The sequence below is a fragment of the Rhipicephalus microplus genome, chromosome 3 (assembly GCF_043290135.1).
Source record: "Rhipicephalus microplus isolate Deutch F79 chromosome 3, USDA_Rmic, whole genome shotgun sequence".
Taxonomy (NCBI): Eukaryota; Metazoa; Arthropoda; class Arachnida; order Ixodida; family Ixodidae; genus Rhipicephalus; species Rhipicephalus microplus.
In genome coordinates this window covers 211,794,912-211,810,098 of record NC_134702.1, presented here as the reverse complement: position 1 = coordinate 211,810,098, position 15,187 = coordinate 211,794,912, and positions in this window count along the sequence as shown.

The window sequence follows — 15,187 nt, the reverse complement described above, 5'->3', positions numbered from 1 at the left end:
CTTCAAATAGCCGACGAACAGCGCCGAGATCCATCGCTGCTATCGATGATTCATCTTCTTCAATCCTCCACAAAGACCCTTCACTGAGCCTATTTTTTCTTCAAGACAACGTTTTGTATCGCCGCAACTTACAGCCCCATGGCGTGGAACTTTTGCTCGTCGTCCCACGTCATCTGCGCAAAGACATCTTGCAAGAACTTCACAACGCCCCAACTGCCGGATATTTAGGTGTTTCCAGAATCTATGACCGCGTCTGCCGACGGGTATTCTGGAAGGGCTTTGATCGTTCTGTTCGCCACTACGTTGCAGCATGGGACCTGTGCCAGTGTCAGAAGATGCGTACGTCTCTCCCTGACGGTCACCTTCAACCTATTGAAGTCCCAGCCGAGCCGTTCTATCGTGTGGGTTTGGATTTGTTCAGTTCCTTCCAAACATCGGCAACGGGAAACAAATGGATAGCAGTAGCTACGGGTTATGCCAGTCGGCATGCAATCGGCATGCACTCGAGCGCTACCGACCAGCTGGGCAATGGACGTCACAAATTTCCTACCCTATAACATCATCTTTCAGCATGGCGCTCCTTCTCACCTACTCACGGATTGTGGCCGCTGCTTCCTGTCGCTTCCTGTCTGCTTCCTGTCTCGTGTGGCTGACGACCTCCTTAGAACCTCTGCTACGCGGCACTACTTTACGACTTCTTACCATCTTTAGACTAACATACTTACTGAGCGCCTCAATTGCTCACTGACGGAAGTGCTTGCTATGCATGTTGCTGATGACCACACCAATTGGTACACTACCCTTCTGTTTGTAACCTTCGCCTACACCTCGTCGCATCATGAAACTGCCGGCTACTCACCATTTTATCTTCTCGTTGGCCGTGGTCCTTTACTACCTTTCGATACCCTGCTTGCTCATGACGTTGCTTCCATCACTCCGTGCGCACAAGATACCATCTCCCGTGTCTCATCGCACGTACAGTATCCCGCGCCAGGTTCTCATCGTCTCGCAGAGCACAAAGGCGCTCTAAGACAGCTGACATAGGGATGTCAAGTTTTCTCCGGGGTCTCTCTTGCTACTGTGGCTGAAATCCAGTCGTGTGCGAGAAACATTTATCGCAATGCGTTGGGCCTTACCCAGTTCTGCGACAAGTAACACCTGTAACTTATGAAATTTCCCTTACTACGAACCCCACACTCACATCCTGAAGTGACAATGTGCATGTTTCGCGCCTGAAGCCCTATCACAGTGACCAGTCCGTCTAATAACAGCAGGCACCGAGACGCTGCTTTGCCGCCCAAGGTAATGTCACGGGTATAGAAATGTATATCAGGTACGGGTGCAGAAATGACGCAGAAGGAATGAAGACGACGATGTTGTTGTGGGGCCGTGTCTGGAATGCCCTGTTGTCCAGCATCCTTGCACACTGTGTGCAGTGTTAGCCCAACCTGCGTTAACTTAGTAAATACTCCCTGTTACAATATGTAATTTTATTGACCCAGTGTTACAGCTCATCTCGGTTCACAAGTTTAAAAACTTGTGAGAATTTTGCTCCAGGGAGGCCAAGTCATAGAAGAACGAAGGCGGGCTCCCTTTCTAATGTCGATCTTCCCCTTTCTTCGTTTTCTTCCAGTTTCGCTATCTATTTTTATATCGACTTTATTCTATACCTTTCTCAATGGCGCACTTTCGGTCATTATTTATCTTTCTGCCCTCTGGGTCTCACTGTCTCCACTGCTCCCGTTTTTCTTTTGTTTGTGTATATTTTATTTACTCTTGCTCCTTGTGTAGATTATCTCTGATTTTTTTCTTTTTATCGTGTCTCTTATATTCATCTCTCGTTTTCACTGTTTCTCTCTGTGTTTTTTCTTTCTTTGCTGTTTTCTTTCTTTTGATTTTATTATTTTGGTATTGCTAAGAAATTTTTCTAGCTCTTTTTTTGCATCTGTTTCTTTCTCTTGTCTGTCTTGCTGTGATATAATCCCCATACTATCTCTATCCGTTTATTTTCTGTTTATGTTTCTCTAGTTCTTTCTCAATCTTCCCTTTCTTTCACTTGTTTCTCGTTCTCTACTTAACCACGCTCAGGTTTAAATTAACGCTCTCACTTGTGCTCGATAGTAGGAATCGGTAGATCCGGTGGCACATTCTCACCTGTGGTGTTTTCATCACCTTACTGTCAAAAGTCTTGGTTATAAAAATGTTGATTGTGTGCGCGTATGCAAAGAGTCGCGGAGTCCTTCAGGTATCTGAAGCTGAATTACCAGCCAGGCCTTTTAGCACTTGAAGTAGAGGCCGCGCAATTTTCATTCAAGGTGTTTACGTTGATTGTTCTGATCGGCATTGTGCGGAGTAGACATGGCGTGTCTTCAGAGGGCTCGTGAGCTTGTCGAGCAAGCACTTAAAACGCAATGTGACCCTCCCTACACGCACGTATTGTGTCAAACTCCTCCCGAAGCTACCACGATACTAAATTAAACCTTCAGAAAAAGTGCTTGAGTTCTGCCTTCATTATGCGCCAATCCTGCAACGAGTTTGTCTGGTTCAGATGGGATCACTTCCAAAAAGCACGCATTTACAGCCAAATGGTGAAGTCACTCACGTTTCGAATGTGGGGGCACGAGTTCAAGCACGGCCCCACCAAAAAACTTAGGTGGTACTTTTGTAAAATACAAGAGAAGAATATAAGGAATCCCATTTACATACAGCTTCACAGTGTAATAATTGTTGCAAACACTTTTCTATTCAAGAACGATGGTTTAAGGAAATCTTTCCCTGAAAGTTAATATTGCGGATGCTAATCGTCAAAACACATATCACAACATAAACAACGACATCAGTTTTATTAACACGAACACGAAATGCGTTGTAAATCACAAGTGGTCAGACATTCGTGTTTCACAGTTTACAGACGTTTGGGTTGCCTGCTAATAGATATTGCACTGTATAAATTATTCAACGCTAACGATTCGGACATTTATGTGCTAACACACTGCTTTTCTCCCTACTGAAAAACACCAACGCTGTAAGCTGAAAATACTCTTGATGGCCAATAAGGCACGAGTGCAATCTAAGCAATATCCAAGGTCTGTAAAATAGAAGAGTTTGAAAGAGTGTTAACAGCATTCAGGCGCTGAAAAAAAGTTTGAGTGCTACAGTGCAGGCATAGCAATAAAAAGGTGCACATATTTCTACAATCAGATTCTATTGCGCTTGTTCATGTGTAATAGGTTCCACCAAGATCACCCATGCAATGAGAGGTGCCCTTAAAAACTTTTCCTGTACTCTTTGTGATCAAAGTGAAAAGAACTAATACTTATAGTTTATAGTTTAGCACCATTAAACATGTCAAACAAAGAAAAAAATACGAAGGCACCTTATTTGAACGAGTACCAGTTAAAGCAAGAACTTTTGTGGGGTTAAGCTATCACCTTGCTTACCATGGCGCTTCCCCTCGTTTTATTGTTTATTGGTTATGGTATATAGATGTTATGTTAACAATAGTAAACAAGAGAAACCTAAATTACCGTTTTAAGGAAAATAATCAATAACTGCATACCAAGCCAAACAAATAGAGTTATAAGGCGAGACACACAACCTTCGCCATTCAAGATCATTGCACACATCAATAGGAATATGTGAATTCATCCGGATATAGTTTGACAACATTTTTTATTGGAAGTGAGAAGACTGCAAAGAGCAACATCACCACTCACTTCCATAGAACGTCATTTGCAGGCCTATCGTAGACTGGTAAGATTGAGCAAGAAAAAAACAACAAAATTAACGAATATTATCACGCAAATGTACATCATTTTTACTGCAGAAGCAGTAACGAGCAATGCAGAAGTTATCCACGAACTATCAAGGAATATCCACGAACTCTTAAAACAAATGCAGGCACAGAAATCTAGGAGGTTAAGGCAGAAATAGAATGCCTAGTATCGATTAAAAGGAGGCATTACAATTAACAAGTAATGGTTATCTAGTCAATACGGTGCTCGTTTGCTGATCCGCGGGTCATGCAATCAAATCTCAGTTGTAGCAGCCGCATTTTCGATAGAAGCAATGATGCTTGAGGCCTGCGTACTCAAACTTAGAAGCGCGGTAAAAAGCCACCGGTGCTCAAAATTCTCGAAAGTCCTCAGTGTGGTATCTTTCAGAGTCATTCATTTTGTTTGCGGACATTGAACCACAACAATTTTTAAAAAAGCGACAAATCATTTATAAAAAGTTCGAAATCTCAACGTATTATCAAAAGGAAAGTAAATCCAGTTTCAATCAAATGCTTTTCTCGGAATCACCTCGTCATGAGCAGGGATTATCGCAGCTCGGAAAAACTATTAGGAACAACTGATTTCAGCAATACTTTCGTGCATTTTTGTGGCTCCACAAAAAAATAACAAGAAATACGCCTAGATGTGCGTCAAAACGACCTTAAGCCAGTGAACAAAACAGGTGTGTGCACAACCTTAAGTTGCTAAATGAGATCTGGGGAACGAGGCCTCGGTACGGGAGTCAAAATCTAAGTGTTCTTTTTTAAGTGTTTTTGGTTGGTGTCTTTGTATTAAACTTTTGACCATGATTGTTCTCGACTAGACGAGTTTTAGTCGTACTCCTGATTTCTGTATATTAGGCATTGCAGCACATTTACGTGATAAGAGGACAGATTTGAAAGGGGGAACAGACGCGTTTCACAAGATGCACACGAAAGTAACAAAGAGCAGTTTTGGGCAACGACCCCCAGTGTGGGTGCATAATTGTGGACCTGATTTTTCACAGGTGAATGACAGCTGCAAAAAAAAAAACTGAATGAAAAGTTTTTTTATCAATCTTGATAATGAAGAGCAATTACTGAGAAATACATCCTGATATATTTGGAAATCTTGACAAGCTAGTGACGAAATAGAGGAGTCTGCAAAAGGCAGAGGAAGTGCTGAGAACTTATGCAGGAAATTTCATTTGAAGAGGTGTATCAGAAATCCCAACGCATGAAATAATGCACGAGGAAAAAATGTAAGAAGGGCACTTTTTGGCAAGTACTCCCATGACCTATCCATTATCATGAGCAGAGCTCCTCACAGATAACGGCAATCGGAAAGGAAAGGAGCTTATTTAACCAACAATTTTTGGTATTTTATGGCTGCTGAACAAGTAATGAATAAGCTCAGATGTACATGCGGATTGCGTATAACCACTGAAAGAACAAGGCCTCTCCCAGTTATGTCTAATTTATCCTGTCCAACGCGAGCTGATTGCATTATATGCCATCAAACAATTACATTCATCACCCCATCCAATTGTCTGCCATCGTCGCGAGTTTACACTCACTGCTTTATGCGTTTATTCATTACCTTTGTTATAGTCGCAGGCTTTTCATGTTCCACGAGCTCTTCCACGGTCACCTATTGTTAACCTTCTGATGTGCTATAAATAGAATGTCATTTTTGGCTATATCGCGCACTAGGCGATATGTAGCCTCTTGTCCAGTTCCTGTGTCATACTCCACATTATCACACGGTATGCTAGCACTGGCAATATACAACTACTTTTTAGGTGTACCTTAAAGCTAAGTGGTAAATCAACAGCCCGGATTTGGCAATGTGCACTAAGCTGTACAGACAATTCCTAGTTTTGGCATGTATTCTCTTCATGAGTAGGTTTCCTTGATGATAAGCCGTCTATTTATGCACAATTGCCAACACCAAGCAACGTGTTAAAAGCTGAATCCATCTACCCAAATATTGAGTGCCTAGAACATAGGTGTGGTCTGAAATGTTCCCGGAAACGGTGCATTAGGAGCGCGAAAGGGCATTTTCTGAATATTGTCATATATTTTGCGAGGATGCGTCAATAGACCATTTTGTTGACAAAAAAATCTGCTGCCTGGAGGCTAATAAATAAATAATGAGAGCAACAAAAAAGTACTTGTTATCCCAGACTGTGCTTAAAACTAGAATTAACTGAAGTTAAAGGCTGCTACAACGAATGACCGCAAAACAAAATGTGTCCAACAGTAATGAACCATAAATTTCGCACCAGATGCAATTGCAGTGTATTGGCTAAGATTAAAACCGATCATTTGAACGTCCACAGATGTTCTTATGGCAAATTGAGAATTTGCTTACCCGACTGAGTGAACCTTAAGTTTCTTATCAAATGATGCCCTTCATATTTATCCAGCACTGCGTCAAAAGAGTGAGTCAAGCGGTTGAAGAAAACGCCCATGTAATCGCTTATGCAACAGATAAGGGTGGTCAAGTTGTGATGGCTAAATTTCAGGAAAAAAGAGAGGCTAGCAAAGGAGGCTACCGACAGTTCAAATAAATAAAAAAAGGATTTGGGTTCATCTGGTTGGAAGTTTGAACATGCCACCAATAACCAACTTCAACACAAGAATGATGGCGGACAAAACTGCGAAGAAAGACAACCACGCTTTCGAGAAAATTTAGTGCCAGGGCCAGTAAAGGGAACGATTAACGGACATGTGTTGCATACAATTCAAGACTAGGCCTCATCTTGGGAATGAAGAAAGTTCTCTGCTCAATACGAAATATCTTGCGTTCAGAACCGTCAGGCTTGGCAAGGTTGATTTATTGAACTAATTACTTCTCAGTTTTGGACATAATCACTAAACTACTGTAAAAAGCTACAGTTATGGTAATCTTTCTTTTGTAGTTCGCACAAGATTATGAAAAAAATTAGGCCTGTATAAAAATGACATTCTCGTGAATGGGTGGTGGTAAAATTAGTAAAAAATAAGGTATAATTGATTCTGTCTCATGTAACATAAAAAGTTCAGACTTTCGGGCCAGCTATTCTTCCGAGAAAATATTTCGCACACCGAAGATTTAAAACAATACGCGGCTCTGGACCTTTGACCTATTTCACTTTTTGCGTGGTAGTAGGCTTTTGAACAAGCTATAGCACCCCAAATCTTCTTATTTGATACGCAGTAGCTTAGAATCGATCTCGATCCGGTATGTGTTGTGACCAGCTTTACTAATATTGGGCGTCCACTTTCCCCTTTTCCCCTCTCTCCTCTTATGCAGCCTTCTCTCTCGCCTCGCAACACCGACGCAGGAAGCGTCTGCTAACCTACGCTCGCGTCCCCCTCTTTCTCCTATAGGCATTCCTCCCAGCCGTGTACACCCCATATGCGCATGCACGTTCCTTCACCCCTCTCTATGCTCACCCTTCTCTCACCTCAGAACGCAGAGGCAGGCAGCTTGTGCTAGTCAGTTTCTCGATTGATAAGAGCGGCTGCTCGCGCTGCACAACCGTTCAGTAGCCACCCCGTCTACATAGGCAATGGATCTTGACCACCAAGACAGTTCCCGTGAGACCTTTCTCCGGTGCGTTGCTGAGCAATAAAAGTTCGCAGCGTTCGGAATAAATAAAAGTGGTTCTCAGTATCCAAACGAAGTCTCTCATTGCCCATTAGCAGCAATCGGCATTATGCAGTAGGGAAACACCGGTTGATCGTTGCGTGCTTTGCGCCTCCCCAGGTTTCTTTCCTGTGCAACGCCGTGATGAGCGTTAGCGACAGTCCACGCGAGTGTGAGCGTTAGCGCCCACTGCTTCGTATCTACATATGCTTCCCTTTAGCAGGAGATGGTGTAATTTTTTTTTCGCGTGTCTACTTTTCTCTGCGCTTTCTTTCCCATAGTTTTTTCGCATTCCCCGTCGCCTTAGTTCCGGACAGCAAATGGTGCTAGAATTTTTGTTGACCTCCCTAAAGTTTTCTCAATTTATTCTTTCTGTGTGTGTGCTGTATACGAACGAGGAACAAAACTTTATAATAGTTTGCGGATAGCAGTTAGCAGTTTCCAGTTAGCAGCATAAGATAGAAAAGAGGGGGGAGTGAACTCCCATTTCTAGTAAAGCTGGTGCACCGCATACCGGATCGAGATCGATCCTAAGCTACTTCGCATCAAATAATAAGAGTTCGGGTGCTATAGCCTGTTCAAAAGCCTACTACTACGCAAAAAGTGGAATGAGCCAGCCGTTCAGAGCGTCGTATTGTTTTAAATCTTCGGTGTGCAAAATATCTTCTCAGAAGAATAGCTGACCCGAAAGCCTGAACTCACTATTTTAAATCTGATAGAATCAATTATACCTTACTTTTTACTTATTTTATCACCACCCTATCACGAGAATGTCCTTTTTAAAGAGGCCAAATCTTTTTTCATATTCTTGTGCGCACTACAAATGAAAGATTACCTTAACTCTAATTGTTAATAGTAATTTAGTGATTATGCCCAAAACTCAAAAGAAATATATTCACTAAACTCGCCTTGCCAAGCCTGACGCATCGGAACGCAAGATATTCCGTGTTGAGCGGAGAAGTTCCTTAATTACCGAGATGAGGCCTAGTCTTTAACTGTATGCCACACATGTCCGTTAATCATTCCCTTTACTGGCCCTGGCACTAAATTTTCTCGAAAACGTGGTTCTCTTTCCTCGCCGTCATGGACCGTTAACACAGAAATTCATTGATATTTCAATTTGTGCATGGAGAAGAGTTTGCCTATGAAGCAGTTATTAAAAGAATAAATTAATTCAGGAAATTGTGATAGGTGAAGAGGAAAATGATAGCATCAATGGTGGTCATAGACTTGTAGCCTTAGCTTTGAGTGAAATATCGGTGGGTGCTGTTTAGGCGATGGTACCAGTATAATTTAATTTGAGAAAAGAGCAAGCAGTACACCGTCAAAAATAAACTACAGAGGCAAAAACGAGAGCATTGCTTACTTGCGTCTGTCAGTAAAAAGAAATTACAACAATCACGCATGAGTAGACAAGTCAAAAAGCCCTACGTAGTTGCTTCACAGAAAAGAGATGCACACGTAAATTGTCGATTGAGGTCGTTATCTAAGGCCGAGGTAGGCAACTGGCAGTCATCGGGTGGCATAGAACCCGTGGAGCAGTTTTATGCGGCACGATAAGATAACGCTTCCTTGCTTGTCAATTCTAATCTGAAGGCCGACACGGCAGTTTTGACATGAAATATTGTTTGCGCATGCAATCTGTGCTTCTAAGGTGCAGCATTGTGGCACGCTTGCAGGTAATAAACATAACTTATTCCGCTTTTGTGCGTGATGTCAACTAGCCATGTTTTTTTCTACTTGCCTGCAAGGTCTCACTCTCCCTCAATTTGCCTTGCCGCCCCCACAATGTCGGCTTCCTTCAAACTTGGTCCTCAGCCTGAAAAGGTTGTCGACACCTTATATAAGGAATAAAATAGACTCAGTAAGCGTCCAGATGTTATGGAGAAGCTGTGAGCTAGCATAGAAGGAATTGTGCAATTAAGGAAATATACAATGCATGCCCCGCCACGGTGGTCTAGTGGCTAAGGTACTCGGCTGCTGACCCGCAGGTCGCGGGTTCGATTCCCGGCTGTGGCGGCTGCATTTCCGATGGAGGCGGAAATGTTGTAGGCCCGTGTGCTCAGATTTGGGTGCACGTTAAAGAACCCCAGGTGGTCGAAATTTCCGGAGCCCTCCACTACGGCGTCTCTCATAATCAAATAGTGGTTTTGGGACGTTAAACCCCACAAATCAATCAAATCAATCAATATACAATGCAGTTAGGGATTTTAAAGGAGTAACGCATCAGAGCGAAAAATAGCTAGATATACTTCTATGGGATGGGGGCAGCGAAATTCGCAAAAGGCCATGCTTGAACTACAGCATAGGTATAAGTATGCATGTGTTAGTAAGGAAGAGCTCTTTGCATACTGATTACTTATAATTTGGAGCAGCTTTGAATCGACTTTATAAAAAAAAACATTTGAAGATATAAAAGTAGTGTACGACACTACTTTGGAAGCACATGGGACCACTACCGTTATCAAGATTTATTTTATATCGTTAGTAAAAGATGAAAACCGTAAAGCCTACAATAATGAAGGCGTTCTGAGTTTGGTGAATAAAGCTGTTAGGGATAACAACAGAAGTGATGTGCTCTCAATAGCAAGTGGTATTCGGAAATAATATTGTCTGGTAACTCAAGAATTATTAAAGGAGCCTTTTACTACAATAAATAGGATGCGAACGTCTCAAACGACACGTAAGAATGAATGAATGCAATGTTAATAAAATTTACTTAGCAGAACGGTTCACAGAGTGGATTACCGGTGACTGCTAGCAATAATACGATTTCCACAAATAGAGAAGTTGCAAAAAATTATGTCAAAGCGCCGTAATGATATGAACAGGTGCAAGAGCAATGAGGATGAAATGAGCTCGATCACACAGGGCAGATACAGTGAAGTGGGTGGTATGCATACTGATAATACATGTGTGAAGAAGAAGATGTGCCTGCAGCGAGCAGCATCGCCAACGCGCGGCTCTCTCGGCTCGTGCTTCGGTTCGTTGCTGTGCCGATCGCTGGACGGTTCTTCACGCTGTCTCGTCGCTGTCTTTAACGGCTAATAAACCTCCTCACACATGTAATAAAAATAGAGCTATCAAAGTCTGCGCATGACATCTGCTAAAGTGGAAATCCCGAAGAGGTTTCCGTTGGCATGCGTTTTAGCATACAAGAACTGTTTCCATAGTGATTACTCAGAATTTCCAACAACTCTGACTAGACCTAAATCAACTTCATTTCAAAATATACATGCAGCTTACGAGAATTATGATTCGGAAGCATTATGAGATATTCAAGAGTAGCAAGGTGGCAATTCTGCTGATGCTCTGAACAAAGCTTTTGGACAGACAGCCGTAGAAGACGCCCGGGAAGGTTGAATATGGAGAGGTTTTGCGAAGTTTTGCCAAGGGGTGTAGCAGGATGTATTCTATCTGTAATATAGCTCACGCTATTCGCTATTGGTCCAGAACGTTCTCTAAAGAACAGTTCACTTGGGCTTGGCTTATATTCTTAAGCGTAATGAACACACAAGACATCAACATTTTGAAGTGGTTTCTAAAAACCCGTGGACTACTGGTCAATGCTAGGTATACTGAGGTTAAAGTGAGTACCATTAGGCGAACCAAGAAGCCAAACTTTAGCGCAGAAGAATTATCAACTTCTGACTTAAATGCACACAGGAGTATGGTTGTGATTGATACAGCAGCAAGCTAATCTGAAAGTCTATTATGAAATATACATGTAATACTTCGGTGTATTTCAGCCAGTGAACACGCCCGTCAACGTAATCTGTGACCTTGGGACAATATCATCCTCACTGAATGCAAAAGTAACAAGCATACACTACATTGACGTTAAAATAAATATGAAGCGGTGGGCGGAATTTATAATAAATTAAGTTTACTAGTGCTAACGTTGATGAATACAGCTGTGGCAGCTTCGTGCTCGGAATCACAGGTTTGATATGCGTGGAAGTTAGCATAGTATTACTTGGCCGGTTCGTTTTGGGTGTCTATAAGAAATTTGCAATCGTGCTATCATAGGTAGGGCTTTGTTGCTTTAAGAACAGCAGAGAGCGAAATTGGGCTACAAGGAAGAGTTCGAAACGCGTATGAAAGGTGTCAGAAGATAGAGTTCACAAATGTGCACTTGAAAAACCATGGATAGAAAATTCTGGCAAAGGTCAAGCTAGTAGGCATCTACGCATTGCGCAGTTTGAGAGATGTGTAGACCACGAGAGGTGATAAAGAGAAAAATCTCCGCCCAACACTAAATACAGCTCGTTAAACAGTGAGCTGAAATGCGTGCCCCTAGAATTATTACTGGGTTCATTCCGACAGTTTTATAAAGTATCTCTTCGTTAATTTCTGCGCCTGTCCAGAAAACGTTTCTTAGGTTTATCAAATGTACCTTACTTTCTCCATTTTTACTGAACCTGGTTTGAGCAGCAAGATCTGTACAGTACATAACAATTTTACAATTTTCGGCTTTGTCTTGAAACACACAAAAGATCCATAAATGGCCAGCAGATTCCCAGTGGTGGCTAAGATAATAAAGCAACCAGATGCTTCATGACCTCGCATACGATAAAGCTTCGCTATGCACATTCCAAGGTGACTGCATGGGAATTAAGGCACACCACAGTATATGCTGACATCAGAAGGAAGCATGTCCATACGACCGCTAAAATCTAGGAGTGCTCAAAAAACTCACATTACTTGAAAGGCATCCAGACAGACCCATGTATGGCGGGCGTCTCTCGAAGGCTCTAGGTAGCGTAGTGCATAAAAGTATTTTGTCAGCTGTGAAACTAAAAAAGAGACTTTTAATACACTGGTTTTAAGATGCAATGGAAACATAAAAAACAACAGAAATCGTTATAGGTGTACAAAAGATCAGAAGATAAGTGTAGGAGCTCATGTGACCTAGAAAAAAAAAACAGGGCAGGCAAGACGCGAAACTGTAAAATATTGAGTATAACAGAATTGTCGGCGAAAGAACACTCAAGATTCACTCCAAAAAAGTGGTAAAGTTCACACTTTACCAAGCACAGATACGACTTTTTTATACACTAACGAGGGTCTTAACGAATAGTAAAAACAGTTACACTTGGCACACTAGCTACTCCGCCAGCTTGTAGTTAAACAGTATGGTATAGTTTGGTCGGAGCCGATGAGTTCACGAAGTTGAAAGCATTGTGCGTTGACCATGTGTCCAATATTGTGGCGCAGAGCGTGGTCTGGGCGCGTAAAATCGCATAGTTCCTCTCCATGGCCGTCGATGGAGTGATTCTGCACCAACAGGAGCCGCTTAACCCTTGACGCACTCGTGGGCCCTATCCTGGGCGCGCATGTGTGCACGAAGCGTTAAGGCTCTGTCCAGCCTCGTGCCAAGTCTCTGGACAGATATTCACGTAACAGAATAGGCGAGAACGTTGTGCTAAGCCGAAGTGACAGGACGTATGGCTTCGGACTCTCTCATGGGCAGGATGCCCCGGGTAGAAGAGCACATCCCTGCAATTTGCAATTTCTACTCTAACGCGCGGCTCACGCTCTCGCGAGTAACTCCGCACCCAGGATGGTCATCCTCTTCACCACCGCATGGCCCAAACACGATTGACCCCAGCACAACACGAGTACTCCGAAGGCCACCAATATCACCACACAAATCGCCACGGCAAATTGCACTGTTTTGTTCTTGCAGATTTCAAACCAGCGTCCTCTTCGCCACCGCAAGGCACATACACAATTCAACACCGCACATCGCACATACTGCAAACGCCACAAAGATCGCCACACAATTCGCCACGGCGAAGTGCAATGTTTTGCCCTTGCATATTTCAAACCAGCATCCTCTTCGCCACCGCAAGGTACATACGAGATTCACCCCCGTACACCAAACACACTGCAAATGCCACAAAGGCTGCCACACCATGCGCCACCACACGACGCGCTGCTTTCTTTTTGTGTGTTTCAAACCACACGCCCCGTTCATCATCACAAATTGTAGTTTAGTGGCTAGCAGAGAAGAGATAATTAGCCCTTTTCAAAGTGGTGGCAATACTGATTATCGTCATCATTACCGACTTACAAGGGCGTCCATTCTTGACAGGTATGCGTGTTGAAATACAAACGGAAGGCATTGCTTGCACGCACAACAGACCCAGGAGTGTAATACCGTTTTATTCAGTACATAACAAGACAGTGCTCTTTGACGTTTTGCTAGTTTGGCTATCTAGACATCGTTTGTGGTTATTGCATGAGGCACCATCGGCGCAGGTACACTGTTGGTTCCGTATGGTACTCTAAGTGAGCAACTGATACATTCGTTCATTCATGAAATGAGAGAATGTGTCCCTTTGGTTTCTCTAAAAATTATTCCTTTGTGTGCCGGTAGTGTATTAAGAAAAAGCCTTTTGTTTAGAAAATTCACAAATCTGATTAAGATAAGCTTGCGCACGTATTCCTAAAGTGTGGCAACGCTTTCTATACCTAGTCTCTGTTTGATGCACGCTATAACTTAATGGTAGAAAGAACAAGGTAGTTGTGCTTTCATGATTTCACAACGGGAGCTTAACAGCAAGAGCACATGCTTCTGCTTATTATTTGTTGGTGTTTTGGGTCATGTTCACTCATTCCGCCAAAGCGCTATCTATGTGAGGCTGCCATGGAACATAATAAAAATAATCTCAGAGGCGCACTCCATGCTCCCGACAAAGATTGAATTGAATTGCATTCACTCAAATTCAGAGAGGTCGCATGTGACTAGGCAAAATAGCGACAACTGCAACTTGAACAGTCTGTCCACAAGGACCGCCTAAGACCCCATTGCATACGTGATGTGGAGCTGCTGCACTGGCTATATCACACACAGGTTGACAAAAGAACCTGAAGGTACATACTTAAAAAACTTGAAAAATGACGTTTGAAGTTCACAAAATGCACTTCATAAAAAAATAACTGCGCGCAGGCCAGGTACACCTGAGATCAGTCATCACAAAAATATACATGTATAAAAGACGCCACGCAATGAACTAGATTTTTATATTCAAATAAGCTTTAGTGCATATATATGAGAATTAGGTGGCTGCAAATTACGGTTTTTAAGCTACCATGGGGTAAGGGCACATAGAATATTCAAATTCATTGTAATCATGAAAAAGCTTTCGTATTTTGTCAGATGTAATGAGTTCTACACCAGTGATATATCCAGCACTCCTTAATTTTTAGTTCTACACCAGTGATATATCCAGCACTCCTTAATTTTTTTCTTGGTGGGGGGGGGGGGAACCTGAAAAGCCTCATTTTCAGAACAAAATTATTTATACAACGATTGATCATTTTCATTTCTGTAGAAAAACGTGTGCGAAAGTTGATGGCTATGAGTTTCGTGTATTTCAGTAAGCGTTCCGAGTGCACATGCTACAAAACATTTGTGGAGACACGCAGTGTCTTTTAGTACAATAAAACAATCGTTTAACACAGTATCAGTTGTAGTAACTCACATAAGGTCACAGTAATTCGTATAAAAAGTGAATAAGGCGTAGAAGAGTAGCCCTTCTACTGATGTAGAAAGAACGCCAAATATGTAAGTTTTAAATTGCAAATTTGGAATGTTCAATCCATAATGTTGATAAAGTAATAATCATTACCAAGATGATGACGTTTCCTACCGCTTTATTGTTTGCAATATTATGCATTATCTCCCATTTCACAAGGCGCCTGCTCTCACGTTACAAGAAATTAACGTTATTTTTTATGGAACAGTTCTGTTTTGATTGCTAACTACAGTGTAAAAGCACTAATTTCACATG